Consider the following 6545-nt stretch of genomic DNA (forward strand, 5'->3'; position numbering starts at 1 on the left):
TGATTTTGACTACTCACGTAAGTGGAGTCATACATTATTTGTCTTTTTGTGACTGGCTTATTTTAGCATAATGTCGGCAAGGTTCATCTGTGTTGTAGCATGTATCGGAATTTCCTTTTTAAGGCTAAATAATATTCTATTTTGTATATAGACCACATTTTGCTTATCCATTCATCCGTTGATGGACAGTTGGGTTCCTTCCATGTTTTAGCTCTTGTGAATAACGTTGCTGTGAACATGGGTGTGGATATACATATTTCAGACCCTGCATCCAGTTGTTTTGGGCATATACCCAGAAGGGGAATTGCAGGATCATATGGTAAATTTTATTTTTAAGTTTTTGAGGACTCACTATTCCAATTTCCACAGCAGCTGCACCATTTGACATTCCTGTATAGTTGTGTTATGGTATTAAAAGTGAAACACTTTCTCTTCTGGGAAAAGGGAATGGAAGTACTTACCCCTATTTTCACAAAATACAACCCTGGACATTTTCTATATAAAAACATAAGACTGAAAGGTGGAGAGAAGAAGGCAGACTGCTCGGAACCTCGGGACCTATGGGATGACTCACTGAGTTCCCCGGGTTTTCTTTTTGCTTCACATATTGCAAAAAAAAGCAAAGCCCCACATGAGGACCAGAAAAAAGATAGGTTAGTAGACTGAAAACTAGCATCAACTTCATCAGCAAAGGCCTGGACTTCAGCCTTAATGTACTGGGGGCACCGCAGAATCCCTGCAGGGGTGATGTCAGAGGGGCAAGCAGGGAGCTGGGACTTTCAGATCCCATCAGTGGAGGCCTCGGGAGGAGAGATGAGGCACCCCAACCCCTCCCAACTAGGGTGTTACCAGCAGAGCTGTAGGGTGATGGAAGTCACTGCCACCCAGCAGTAACTAGGAGACACTGCCACCCTGGGTGTCGGCGGATGTCATAAGAAACCTGAACTTTTACCCACACTTGGCAGTAATGAAGTGGTGCCTTTCCATCCCCATCAGAGGAGGTGTGCTCTAACAAGATTTACATAAGATCCAGATTTTTCATAACATACCCAAGATGTCCATGTTTGAGTCAAAAATCACTCATACCCAGGACCAGGAAAATCTCAACTTGATGGAGAAAAGACAATTGACAACAGCACTGAGATGACAGATGTTAGAATTATCTGACAAGGCTTTAAAAGCAGCCATTATAAAAATGATGTGTCAACAAGCAATTATGAACACACTTCAAAGTCTCCACAAAGAAATAGAAAATATAAGAAACCATTTAGAGTTGAAAAATTAATAAAATAAAACTGGAGGAGAAAGGAAAGATTCAGAATTTGCTGTTGAAACTATAGAAATTACCCAATCTGAACAATAGAGAAGAAATAGACTTTAGAAAATAATAAAGGACTTCTGGGACCTATAACAAAAAAATCTAAAGCCTGTGTCAGAGTCCCAGAGGGAGAGAAGAAAGGGTGAAAAAGTAGTTGAAGAAATAATGGCTGTTAACTCCCCCAAAATGGCACGAGATACCATGTCTTTTCCCGAAAATAAGACCTAGCCAGACAATCAGCTCTAATGCGTCTTTTGAAGCAAAAATTAGTGTAAGACCTGGTCTTATTTTACTATTATAATACAAGACCTGGTCTTTACATAATGTAAGACCGAGTCATATTAATTTTTGTTCCCAAATACGCATTAGAGCTGATTGTCCGGCTAGATCTTATTTTCGGTGAAAACGGTAGAAACCTGCAGATTCAAGAAGCTCAGAGGACCCCCAAACAAGATAAACCTAAGGAAATGCACATCAGCACACGTCATAGTCAAACTTCTGAAGACTAAAGAAAAAAATCTTAAAAGCAGCACATGAGAAATGATTCCTTATCTATGGGGAAAACACAATTTGACAACAGATGTCTCATCAGAAAACAGAGCGGAAAGAACAACACATTTTTCAAATAGGGAAAACTGTCAAATAGGCATTCTATATCCAGCAAAAATACACTTCAAGAATTAGGGAAAATGTAGGCTTACTCAGATGAAAGAAAACTAAAAGAATTTGTTGCCAGCAGACTTACCTTGAAAGAATGGCTAAAGAAGTTCTCTAAACATAAAGGAAAAAATAAAAGAAGGAAATTTGGAACATCCGAAAAGGAGAGAAATAGTAAAACTATGGGTAAATAAAACACTTTCCTCCTCTGGGGTTTTCTAAATTATGGTTAATAGTTGAAGCAAATGTTGTAACATTGATGTGGTTCTCAATGTATGTAAAGGAAATCTTTAAAACAGTTTACAATGGGAGAGAGCAAAGTGATACAAAGAGAGGAAAGTTTTCTACAATCAAACTGGTAAAATGTGGACAACAGTATATTGTGGTAACTTATGTATATATAATGTAATTCTTAGAGCAACTACTAAAGAAATGCACCCAAAAACAGTAGTGTTAAATTAAAATGGAATTTTCAAAAAAAGTTAAAGTAACCCACCAGAAGGCAGAAAAAAGAAAACAAAAGATAAAACGGGGGCTGGTCTGGTGGCTCAGGTGGTTGGAGTGCCGCGCTCCTAATACCGAGGTCGCTGGTTCGATTCCCACATGGGCCAGTGGGCTGTGCCCTCTACAGCTAAGATTGTGAACAACAGCTCTCCCTGGAGCTGGGCTGCTGGGAGCAGCCGGACGTAGGCGTGAGCAGCCTGACTGACAACTGGCAACCGACTGTCTCAGCCAGGGGGAGCGCAAGGCTCATAATACAAATGTGGGCCAGGGAGCTGTGTCCTACACAACTAGACTGAGAACAGCTTGAACCAGAGTGGGGGTGGGGGAGGTGGAAGAAAGGGGAAAAAATAAAATAGAAAAATAGGAGATTTAAGCTCTAACATACCAATAAGTACGTTAAATGTAAATGGTCTATATCAATTGAAAGACAAATTGGCAGAGTAGATGAAAAAACACAACCTAACTATATGCTGTCTACAAGAAACTCACCTCAAAATGTTACAGTATAAGTAGGTTGAAAGTAGTAGGATGGAAAAATGGAAAATATCATGAAAACATTAAAAAAATAAGTGGCTGAAATTAATGTCAGATATGTTAGACTTCAGAGCAAAGAAAGGTACCAAGGACAGAAGCTCAGCCCACCACAAAGACATAATCCTAAATATGGATTTACCAAATAACAGCTGTAAAACATGATACAAGTTCTAGTAGAATGGAAAGAATAGCAAATCCACACTATACTTGGAGATTCCAACGTTTCTTTCTTAACAATTGGAGAACAACTAGACAGAAAATCAGCAAGGATGTAGAACTTAACACCATCAACCAACAGGATCCAATCAACATAGAAGACTCCACCCAACAACAGGATACACATTCTTTTCAAGTGCCCATGGAACCTACATCAAGATAGACCATGTCCTGCTCCATAAGTCTCGACAAATGTGAAATCTGAAATCATACAGTGTGTTCTTTGGTCACGGTAGAATCAGTAATTCCTGGGTTAAAGATTGAAAGCTTTCCCTTAAGAGCAGAGACCAGGATGTCCACTTGCACCACTTCTATTAAACACTACTGGAGGTTCTAGCCAGGGCACTTAGGGCAAAAGGAAAAGAATCCAGATTGGAAAGAAAAGTAGATTATTTGTAGATGATATGGTCTCATGTATAGAAAATGCTAAGGAATCCTCTGAAAGACTACTAGAACCAATAAACAGCAAGGTTGCAGGACAAAATCAGTTGATATACTTGCCATGAACAATCTAAAAATCAAATTAAGAAAACAATTTCACGTAGCATAGCATCAAAAAGTAAAATGCATAAATTTAACAAAATAAATGTAAAACTTATGTTTTGAAGACAAAACATTGTTGAAAAAAAACTTAAGGGACCCTGAGTAGCCAAATCACTCTTGAAAAGAATAGAGTTGAAGGACGCACAGCTCCCAATTTCAAACCTTAATTACAAAGCTATAGTAATCAGACAATGTGGTACTAGTGTGAGCATAGAAATATAGGTCCATGGCATAGACTGGAGAGTCCAGAAGTAAAGCTCATAGGTCTTGTCAATTGATTTTCAATGTGGGTGCCAAGACAATTCACTGGGGGAAAGTATAGTCCTTTCAATAAGTGATTCAAAGACAACTGGACATCCACAAAAAATAGTTGATTTCATCAAAATTCAAAGCTTCTGTGCTTTGAAGGACACCTATAACAAAATGAAAAGACAACCCACAGAATAGAAGAAAATATTTGCAAATCATTTATCTGACAAGGCAATTGTATCCAGAAAGAACTCCTACAACTCAACAGTAAAAAGAACCTAATGGGCAAAGGATTTGAGTAACATTTCTATTAAAAAAAAACACACAAAACAAAACATGAATGGCCAATGAGCACATGAAAAGATGTTCAATATCATCAGTCAGTAGGGAAATGCAAATGAGAATCATAAGAAACACCACTGCACACCCACTAGGGTGAATATAATTAAAAAGACAGACAATGACAACTGTTGACGAGGATATGGAGAAGTTGGAACCCTCATACATGGCTGGTGGGATTATAAAATGGTGGGGTCACTTTAGAAAGCAGTTTGGCAGTTTCTCAAGAAGTTAAACAGTGACCAAGATATTTTCCTAGATATATACCCAAGAGAAATTAAAACATGTCTGCACGTTCTGCACACGAATGTTTGTAACTATTATAATAGTCAGAAGTGCAAACGACCCAAATGTCTGCTGCCAGATGAATGAATATATGGTCTGTACACCTGTCGACGTAAGAATATCCGAACCTATAGAAAAATTTAAGAGTTTATTTGAGCCAAACTGCGGACATGCCTGGAAGCAAGCTCTCAACAGATTGAGAAAATGCTCCAGAGAATGGAAGTTTGGCAGTTCTTTTTATGCATTTGGAATCAGAGCAGGGAATATAAGGAAGATTACATGAAATCCATTGGTAGTAGGTTAGAGAGAGGGAGACAGCAAGGTGGGAAATCTGACTGGATAAAAAGTCAAATGGAGAGAACATTCACAGTAAATAGGGATGATATACTGTTAGTAACAAGATCATGTGCTCCTTGTGGGGTCTGGAAAAGAGGATTATTCTGGCATTTCGAAGGTGTGTTAGCTAACCTAGATTCACAAGAACAATGGGCAAGGCTGGCTTAAGGCAAAGATAAACCAAACCTTACACTAGTTATAGGCCTGGGGCGTGACTAATTCTAGAAAATGTTCAGGATCCTAAAGAAACCCTATACTTAAAATTATTCCGTGTTCCCCTCCTTCCACGCCAGGCCCTGGTAGCCGCTAGTCTAACTTCCTGTCTTCGTGTATTTGCCTATTCTGGACATTGCACATTTATGGAATCATGCACTGTGTGGTCTTTCGTGACTGGCTTCCTGAGCATAATTTTTTCAAGGTGCATCTGCGTTGTAGGTTGTATCAGTAGTTCAATTCCTTTTCTAAAAAACTGTGGTAAAATATATAAACTTACCATTTTAACTCTTTTAAAGCAACAGCTAGCGGGAACGTGACTTATCTCGTCTGCACTGCGAGGGGCACAGGGGGAAAGCGGGAGCGTTGTGACAACACCATGCTTCCATCTGCTCAGACACTGAAACCTAGCACAGGTCCTGGATTCCTCTCTTTCTCACACTGCATACCCAACCTGTCAGCAAATCCTGTTGCAATGCTTCAGAACATACCCGGGCTCTGGCTGCCTCTCATCACCTCCTCCTTCACCTAATGAAGGTGATGAAGCCTGCATCTTCCCGTCGATTGTTGCAGTGGTGTCCTAAACAATTCTGCTGCTGCCAGGGCCCTCCCGCAATCTAACTGCAGTGTAACCGCCGAAATGGCTGTTTACACATCACTCCTTTCCGCTCAAAATGTGGCCGCATCACACGCAGGTGGAGTAACAGTGCTTCTGGCAGTTTATCAGAGTCCAAGGGACCGGCCAGGCCCCTGCCCCCCTCAGATTCGCCCTCAGCTGCAGCGGCGATCTCCTTGCTGTTTCTCTACCGCACCAGGGAGACGACAGCCTCAGAGTCTTTGCTCTCTCCCTTCCCTCCGCTCAGAATGCCCTTCTCCCAGACACCTGAACGCCTTGCTCCTTCACCTCCTTCAAGTATTTGTTCAAATGTCACTTCAATGAGGCCTTCACCTTATTTAAAATTGCAATGCCACCCGTCACCACGCTCCCTCTCCTCCATTTTCTCTAGCACTTTGCTCTGATGCGTGTGCTTTGTATTTTGCTTCTTTGTGTGTTGATTGCCTCGTTCCCTCGTTAGAATAAAACCTCCAGGAAGGCTGGCTTTTATTTCACCTCTGTATCTCTAGGACTTAAGAAAGTGCCTGGAGCATTCACTGTTATTTGGGGAGTGGAGAGTTGAGTTCACACCCGTGAACTGCCCGCGTCCACGCTGACATTTATTCCCACATTCGTGCGCTGACTTGATTCCGAGCTGCTGAAAGTGGGGCCCTGGCGTGACCCGGGCCAGAAAGGAGAGCGTGTAACCGAGACTGGGGGGAGCAACGCGGCGCCGTCGTCATAGAAACGCGCCGC

Source organism: Rhinolophus sinicus, chromosome 1, assembly GCF_057876585.1.
Source record: "Rhinolophus sinicus isolate RSI-liver-muscle chromosome 1, RSI-T2T, whole genome shotgun sequence".
NCBI classification, from domain to species: Eukaryota; Metazoa; Chordata; class Mammalia; order Chiroptera; family Rhinolophidae; genus Rhinolophus; species Rhinolophus sinicus.